Raw genomic sequence first — 9,755 nt, 5'->3', positions numbered from 1 at the left:
AGAGAGAGAGAGAGAGAGAGAGAGAGAGAGAGAGAGAGAGAGAAAGTTAGACAGAGAGAGAGAGAGAGAGAGAGAGAAACAATTTTATAATAGCTCTGCTGAGCATCCTGTGAGGTTCCAATCTCTATCACAACCTGGGTGAACACTGCGAAATCCTGAGACCAGCAAGCAGTAAATGCCATTTGATGGGAGATAGCTAGGAGAAAATAAAGAGCCGATGTCAGTAGGGACACTCTGAATAAAGGGCAAAAGCAGCATGGTCTTCATGCCCTTTGTCCTAAGGTTTCCAGAGGGAACATGTTATGTCCAGAGTCTCTACTTCAAGCCTTCCCACTGATTTGGGGTTAGTGTTTCTCCTCTTGGGGCCTAGTCCTTGCACATCTCCCAGGTCCTCTGCTGTCTTAATCTGAAAGTTAAGCATCTCCCTGTTTCCACCCAGGTGGAAGAAAAGCACATTCCTACCTCAGCCCTGCAGGAGCACTGAAGTTCAAAGCCCCAGGCAGAGCTCCGCCTAAGCTGGCTTCATGAATGCTGTATTATTGTTCTGCTGAGCAGTTACCCCCATGCCAAGCAAGTCAGAACAAGCCTTCTAAGCTGTGCTGATGGATGTTTGCAGAGAACCCGTGGGAGTTATTAATATTCATGTTCCCGTCACACTTTCTGCAAGTAAAGGAAGCTTGTTTTCTGTAACACATCATTAGGTGAGGAAGACAAGGGACCTCCTAGGGTTTTGAAGCAAAAAGTGTGGTCACCTCAGTCCCAGAGAAGCTGAAAGAGGAACAGCCAAGGTGAACCGGTCACAGGCAGTTAACTTTCACCTTCTAGAGATGCACAAAAGATCCTTTTCGTCAAATGTAAACGTTTGTAGGCTCTGCAAAGAGAGCGGTGATGGGATCTGGGGCTGTTGACAGTCTCTTTCCTCTGAGAGGGACAGCAGGATACAAAGGCTGTGTCTGAGAACACAGCTTTGAGAGTACAGAGTAGGGACTTGGGGACTCTGAGCTGAGCCTCCCTACTTGCCTGTATAACCCAGAAGGAATCTTTAGATTTGGGAACGGAATCTAGTTAGGATAGCTGTCATCAAGAAGACAAAAACGTAACAAAAGCTGACAGGGATGCAGAGAAAGGGGAACCTTGGTACACTAGCCATGAGAATGCAAATTAGTACAGCCATTATGGAAAACAGCACGGAGTTTCCTCAGACCGTTAAAAATAGGGCAACCATATGATTCGGTAATCCCACCACTGGGAATATATCCAAAGGAAATGAACTCGGCATGTCAACAAAATATCTATACTTCCGTGCTAAGTGAAGCAATATTGACAATAGTCAAGTTATAGAATGTCTATCAACAGATGGGGGATAATGAAAACATAGTGTGTATACTCAATGGAATACTATTCAGTCATTAAAAAATCCTGCCATACGTGGCTGCATGACTGATGGGTGGCACTGGGGGACACAGTGTTAAGAGAAATAAGCCAGGCTCATAAAGTTGAGTGCTATATGATCTCAGTGGTGTGTGGAGAATAAACATATTGCTCATATAAAAGAAAAGTGTCAGAAGTCAGCAGCTAGGAAGGCCAAGAGAGAGAAGCAATAAAAAGAGAAAAGATAATAGTTATCAAGTAGATAATAGTCAGAAAAACTCAGTTCGATAAGAAGTTCTCCTGCCCACAGCACAGTAGCAGGATTCCATTAGCAATTTCCTGTATATTCCAAAATAGCCAGAAAAGAGGATTTTTAGTGTTCCCACCACAAAGAAAGGATAAACATTTGAGGTGATAGAAATGCTAATTACGCTAATCATTACATTTGATCATTACACTTCGCATGCACGTACTCTCAGATTTCAGAATAGCACCTGTCTCAGACCACATGGCCACTGTGTGTTGAATGAATTAATAATTTAATGATTTGAGTAAAGAAATGAAATCTGTATTCCCCAAGGGTGGCAGCACACCTTAGCAGATAAGGTTCAAAACACATTCACGGGCACCAAATCTCGATTTTTCACAACAAAGCGAGCTTTAACCTTCTGTTCATTTTGTAGCTGAGGAAGTAGGCCCAGAGAGGCTGCACACCTATTTACGGTGCAGCGTGAGAAGTGTTCTGCAGAGTGTGAAAGTGTGAACAAACACAGGAGATCTGGAAAGGTAAATAGAATCTCAGACCTTCTGAAGATTACCTTCTATGAGTGTTGAGGGAAAGAAGACAATAAGAAAATAAACTAATTTAAAAGTAAGAGGTCTTGTTGAGCTAGATTAAGAGACAGGGAATAGGGACCTGGACTTGTGGATTAATAAGGAAAGGCCTGCCTGAGAAGGGACATGCATGGAGGGTTGACCCAGATGGCCACAAGGCTGTAGGGAAGGGTCTTCCAGTGAAAGGGAGCAGAAGTGCGAAGACTCACTTGTTTTTACTGTATCCGGCAGGTACATCACCATCTCTCTGACTTGTTTTTACTGTACCCGGCAGGTACATCACCATCTCTCTGAAATGGAGACGGTTTCCTTCCTCCCAAGGCCAGCTTATAAAATGGATTCTCCCACAAAATTAAAACCTTCTTACAAACACCAGCAAGACAATGTGAGTGCCTCGCCCTGCACCTGTCATGCTGGAAGCAGCTATAGCGTTTGCACTGTATTTACAGTGTGCAGGGGGCATTACTAGCCTGTTATTCCAATCTTGTTCCCTTGCCCTCCCAACTTTCCAAAGTCCCACAAAGGACAGAAGATGCTGGAAGGGGCTGTTGCCATTACTACATGGGAAGAATGGATAGTGAGGGGGGAAGAAAATTTTAATTGATTATTAATGTATTTTCCCACGCCATGCTGAGAACGGTGTGACTTCAGTGGTCTCCAGCCTTCTGACTATACAGTGCCCAGTGGAGAACCTGGCACATAGTAGCTATTCAATAAATGCTTGATGAAAGAAGAAATGGAAACTACTGTCCAGTAGCATACGCTGTGGCTCGGCAAAGGCCCTCTCCTGGGCTCATTTCCATGTCACCCAGCAAGAGCTAGGGACCCCCACAGAGCCCTGACATCTCAGAAAGGAGCCTCAGCCCTCCCCTTCAGCGCACACTCCCTCATGCCCCCCACCCCTGTGTCTGTGGGTACAACTGAGTGGCAGCCCACAGAGGAAGTCGGGGTGATTTTACTGCAGGTTAGCTTTGTTGGCATTTACATCAATCACCTCTTTCTGTAATTTTAAACTCTAGCTCAGCATTCTCAGAGAAGACATAAATTATTAAACAAAAGAAAGCCACTCTGGCTTCAGATCAGATGGTAATAAGCATCACCAGGTATGCTCAAAGTCCCTTCATGTGGCCCAAGTGGCAGCAGAAGGAGTTTTAAGATTTGGCAGCGCTACTCAAGTTCTGGCTAGTGTTAATGGCGGATGTGTCTGGAACTCACAAGGATTATTGGAGACAATTGGGGCACTTCTCCCCATGCCTGAGGAAAGAGGAGGGTGGGAGAGAGAGGAGAATAAACCTTCACATCAAAACAGAGTAATTTTCACTGCCTGCACATCTTCTATGTCCTATTACGATATATCTGTGGGGCTATGCTAATGTTTATAACACGAAGTAGGTATCACTGTCTCTTCAGCCAGTGACGACATCGGGGCACAAAGATATTAAGTGGCTTACCTGAAATCACACAATGGATGGAAAAGCTGGAACTGGAATCTGGGCCTAACCCATGTCAGCTGTCCCCTCACCACAGGCGGCACCAGGCCCTATGGGCAGCCATGAAGCCCATCCTAAAGGATGCGATAGGTGACGAACCCTGGCATTAGCTTTGTTGTGGGACACAAGCTTTGAATGGCACACTAGGGGAGGAGTGAGACCATGTACATTCTATAGCACAAGAATCATGTCCTTCCAGTGCAGAGGGGAAAGATAGCATGGTGACAGACAGCAAAAGTCGTGTGTCCCTGGAGCAGTGGCTTCTGTATGTCCTCTACTGTGACTCTTGCAAAGCAGTCCCTTAGACATGTTCGTCTGTAAAAACTGTGAAAGTTTAATGCCACACCTAATATATAATACATGATATATAATACATACCCTTTTATATATATATATATATATACATATATATATATAATGTATACATATACATATATATGTGTATGTATATATATATAATGTATACATATACATATATATATGTATGTGTATATATATATATATATATATATATATATATATATATATATATATAGAGAGAGAGAGAGAGAGAGAGAGAGAGAGAGAGAGAGAGAAACCATGCTTGGTGAACAAATAACCCCAGACTGATTTCTGTTCCTATGGAGAATCTGCCCTCTAAGCAAGTCAGAGCTGCCATTCTGCACCTCATTCAACAAGCTTTGGAAACAAGCCCCAGCCCCAGGCTGCAGCATCTCGCACACATTCTCCTTCCTGAAACTGAAGAGGAAAGGCTTAGTGAAGTAGGGAGCCTCTGAAAGCTGAGAGAGAGGTGAATAGAAGACATTGGATCTGGCGGGGTGAAGGATCTAGCAGGAGCTGGGTCAGAACCCATTCAAATCCCCCAGAACCTTCACTTCCAGATAGGTGTCTGCAACACACACTGAGGAGCACAAGACTCCCAGAAGAGCTGGTCCAATGTGCCCATCCCCAGGCGCATGCCAAGCCCATGCTTGTGTTAGACAGCTCCAGGGTATTGGGGGAGGTATTGGTGGAAGGGTGTCTTTGATCGCTTCTAACAACCCTACCCATTTCACAGAGAAGAAACTAACATGCAGAAGGAGATCACTTGACCATAATGACAAAGGAACAAGAAGCCAAGCATCCTGGTACCCTTCCCAGAATGTTGGTCCACTTCAACCCTGGGATGTCTCAGCAAAAGATGCTGATTGAGAGATCTGACCCAGAGAGTGTCAGGCAGAGATTTCATCATGCAAATGAAGACCAACACACTGGATTCCACTCTGGAAGGCCACACATGGGCATCTGAAGTATTATGTAGACAATACCCAAAGCAGCTTGTGTGGGGTTTCAAAAAAATAATAATAATGTACCCAAGAAACTGCAAGAAGACTTAACCCTCAAGCATCAGTGAAAAATACCACTTCTCCCAGGAAGCTTTCAATTCTCACCCCCATTCAATTCCAAATAAGTTCTCCTACCTCTCAAAACCTTCAGGCTTTATCAATTCTGTAGCACCACAAGGTCTTAGAAGATGTTGCTATTGGAGCTGGAGAGATGGCTCAGAGGTTAAGAGCACTGACTGCTCTTCCAGAGGTCCTGAGTTCAATTCCCAGCAACCACATGGTGGCTCACAGCCATCTATAGTGGAATCTGATGCCCTCTTCTGGTGTGTCTGAAGACAGCAACAGAAGATGTTGCTATTGAGTTCTCTTTCAGAAATCAGGTCTCTTTGTTATGGTATTTTATGAGCTCATACAGCCTAGAGATATATTGTCAAATTTCCATCTAATACCTAGCACTGAGCCTTGTCCACAATACACACTTAGTAAATATTTGTTGAATGAATATTCTTATGCAAAATCCATCGTGGGAAATAGAAGATTATAGCTGATCCAACTAAATAGGGTTCAAAGAAGAGAAGGCTTTAGGCATAGATATTTCTTCTAATTCCAAGAGCAAATCTCCCTCTTGGAATTCAGAAAGAGATAGGGGCTGTTGACACTGGAATATGGGAGAAGACGTTGAATTAATCAGGTGTTAAACCAGAAATCTTTGTTTGCAGAAAAGCCCCTCTGCCTGAGGCAAAAGCCTGTTGGGAAGTAGTGGAAGGTGTTCCTCATAGAATTGTGGGGCAGTGGACATGGCTGAAAACATTCATTTTAAAAAGTTTAAAAGACACTATCAGAAAGATATCCAGCACTTTCATTTCAGAATGACAACTGGTCTCAGGGTCAAGAAAAGAGCAAGAGACTACATTGAAATGACCCTTGGCTGCCAAAGCAAACAGAAAGGAGTGCCCAGGTGAGTTAGGAAGAAATTCCTGCCTCCAAGGAACCTAGGAAGAGCTTTCTACCTCACCTGGAAAGAGCACACACTTGTAACTGATGAGAACGCCCTCAGGCCTGGTAACCTTCCAACAGCCATCCTTGCCAAATGCCTTGCCCTTTGGCTCCCAAGCCACCTGCCTAGCATGACAGGAGCCAGAAATTCCAGCTGTGCATCCCAGAACCCTGGAAGTTCCCACTAGCCAGGTGACTTTTGAGCCTGGAGGATGAAGCCAGCTCCAATATTTCTTTTGGGAATCACGCCAAAAAAGCAGCTGCCTAAATAACAAGCCCCACAACCAGCTCCAGTAAGAGTTTCCCTCTCGATGCCAAGGGTCATCTACACTGCCAGGGAACAGACTACGAGGCTGGAAGAAATATTCAGACAAAAGAAGCTAAGAACATTATTAAAGCTATATATTTCTTCCTTGAGAATTTCAAACTTTCTTGGCTACAGAGTCCTAGAGATGTCCTCAGGCGCGGCCTCTCTCTGCTATTCTGTTGTCCTCTCACGTTTGCCAAGTAGCTAGAATTTACCCAAAACCATCTTATTCACCCAATACTATTCGGGGCATTTGTAAGACTGACTCATTTAATCAAGACAAAATGAAAATTCTTTAAGGTAAGTGATAGAATCACTTCTATATTACGGATGAAGAAACCAAGGCCCTAGGAGGTTAAATCACCCAAGGTCACATGACTGTGGAGCACCCTCAAGCTTACACACAACTCCTGGGTTTTTGTTTGTTTGTTTGTTTTGTTTCTTATTTTTCTTTCTCTATTGCTGTCACTAATGCAGAACAACCCCTCAGTCTTCACACTGGGGAGCTATGTGGGGTCCTAAGGATTTATACAATTCACACAAGCAAAAGAGAGGTGGGTTCAGCACATGCTAAGTGAAAGTCAGGGGAGGGGGGAGGGGACAGAGGGAAGAGCTGTCTGGAGGAGGGAGTCAGGGATTAATGGTATTTCACTCCAAGGAAGAAGTACCTATGGAACAAAGGCTGAGAAACTCCTCGGCCACAGGGCTGAGAGGGTGCTCAGTGCAGTGAAAGAGTAGCTAACTCCCCATGCCCCCTTGAGCAACTCTCTTCTTGCTTCATCACCCTGCCTGATTTCATTTCCAGATTATGTCCCTTATATCTGGCTAGCATGGTAAACTAAGCCCTTGGCTTCCTGCTAAGCCCTGTATTCACAGTCTAAGAAGAAGGACATGACCCATCTATTCTCTGATGGTCCCCTAGACTGGCTCGCTGTCTGATTCTGTTGCCCTCACTCAAATATTCACCACCAGAGATCAGTAGCTGGATGTAGTAGCCCTCAGGGAAAGGGACCAAAGAAGCTGGATTGAGGTCTAGTCTGAGAAACATGAAGATATTGTGGCACCTGCATAGTGAAACCAGTTCACTTAGACTATGGGGTATATAGGAAGAGGGAGTCCAGCACCCTGTGGTTTAAAAAAAAAAAGTGTGCTCATAGCTAGTCTTGCCCTCGTGTATTTCTGCATCCAAACAAGGAGTATGAACTGTGGCTGAGGGGGAGGGGGGTCTAGTTTGTAGCACCCTTATTATATCTATGTCCATTTTAGGGATACAAGAACCAATGAAATATGGTCCTATTTTTACAGTCTAGGAGAGACAGACATGTACAGAAGTCAGGAAGAAGGCAGGCTGTGCTCTGAAAACACGGAGACCTCATGATAGCTTTCAACTAAAAGAAATCAGAAAAGGTGGTGGGAGGGAAAATAATGTGTGTGTGTGTATATATATATATATATATATATATATATATATATATATACATACATACATATGTGTGTGAAAATATAATGAAGACTACCTAACAGCACAGGAAGGAACCATATCCCAAGTCAAACAACACCACAAGCAGAGATGAGGAAGAGGATGTGATTAAAGTGTGAGCATGAGAGAGGCCTAGAGAGAGGCCAGGCAGCAAACGGGCCATAGGAAACCTTTCATGTACTAAATGGCTAAGCCTTGTCTCTTAACAGAGAAGTGAGCATTCGGGTTACAAGCATTTGCTTCTAAAGGCTTCCCCTTATCTTCCCTTGAATCCTGGACTAGTAAACCAAACTATATGGGTTTGCCATATCTCAACTTGTTATCAGTGTACACACACACACACACACACACACACACCTGCGGTCTGATACATCCAAGCCAAATTGGTGTGTCTTGATTTTTCTCACATCTGCCTTGCTCACCTTTTGCTGCTGGAGCCAGTCACCTGTCAGTCAAATTTGACTTCCTTCATTCTCTCACGTCTCACAGTCATGAGCAAATTCTAATAGCTGTAATATAAAAACACATCCAGAATTCAGCCTCTTGGCACCACCATTTCCACGGCAACCTCATATACTAGATGATCTTTTACATACTGGATTATTGAGAGACCCTTATAGCCAAGTACAGTCCAACCCAGGAGTCAGGGTGACCTTGAAAATTGTAAGCTTGGACAGTCTTCTACGGAAAGCCTCTAAATAGTTTCCCTCTAGCTGGGAATAAAAGCCAGATTCTTTCCCTTGACCTGAGCTCTGTGTTCTCCTCTGCTGCCTGCTCCCTCTGCACTAGCACCGGCGTGCTGGCCTCTTTGCTGTCCCTCACACACAAAGAACACTTGACCTCCAGACACTACACTGGTTTTCTTGGCCTGATTTGTTTCTCTCCATGTACCCTCATGACTTGCCTGTAGCTCTCCTCAGGTCTGTACTCATCTCCTGGTCACCAACGCTACGTCTGATGTCCTTCTTAAGAACAGCAACCCTGTGTCTCTTATCATTTTGTTGCCTGATTTATGCCTTATTTCTTTGCTTGATCACAAAGCGACTTCCTTCTACCAAGACTACTGTCCCAGGACAGTAAAGACTTGGTCTGTTTTACTCACAGATGACTCCTGATGGCTGGAGAGGTAGCAAGTATGGAGTACACGCTGTGCTTTTTAATTTTTATCATCACTACCATCATCATCATCATCATCATCATTCAATGTCTAGATTAATTAGGTGAGTTCTCCAGTTAGCACTCCCCACCAAAGACTACTAGAGAGGTGCTTATTATAATGGTCCAAGACAACACTGAGGGGGTCCAGAGCAAGGTCAGGTCCTAGACAAACACACTCTTGTGTTACAAGAATGTGTGGCAGGTGATGTCTTCAAGTCACAGAGTCCCCAGATTAAAAGGGCCAGAGCTTTAATGGAGCTCCATCTTCGTAGCAAGCACAGACACAAAGGCTGTAGGGATGGTTAGATCAATAATCCAACAATGACATCAAGGGCTAGGCTTCTCTTCCATCTTTCCAGTTCACATGTGAAGCTAGCTTCACAAAGATCATAGAGCAGATTTCTTCTTATGTACCATTGGCAGAGCTGGATCCCATGCCCATTTCTAGTCAGGACCTTGCAGGAGGAGTAGAGCCAGAGCCTTGGGTACCTAAATAAAATTGTTTTGCTTGGGTTTGCGTTTTTGTTTTGTAAGGGAAAGGGGGAAGTGGTGCTCTTGTCTATTGTGGGAAGCTAAGAGTCCTGAAAGGTGTGACTAGATAAAAGAGTATGCACTGCTCTTCCACAAGACAGAGTTTAGCCCCTGGCATCCACATCAGATAGTTCACCATCTCCTATAACTCGTACTCCACAGGGATCCATGGAGATCTGATGTCTCCTGCCTCTGTGGACAGACACACACATATGCAAATAATTAAAAGTAATAAACTTGCCATGATAGCCCACACCTTTAAT

Source organism: Mus caroli, chromosome 1, assembly GCF_900094665.2.
Source record: "Mus caroli chromosome 1, CAROLI_EIJ_v1.1, whole genome shotgun sequence".
Taxonomy (NCBI): Eukaryota; Metazoa; Chordata; class Mammalia; order Rodentia; family Muridae; genus Mus; species Mus caroli.
The sequence above is the reverse complement of the archived record's forward strand: the minus strand, read 5'-3'. Positions refer to the sequence as shown.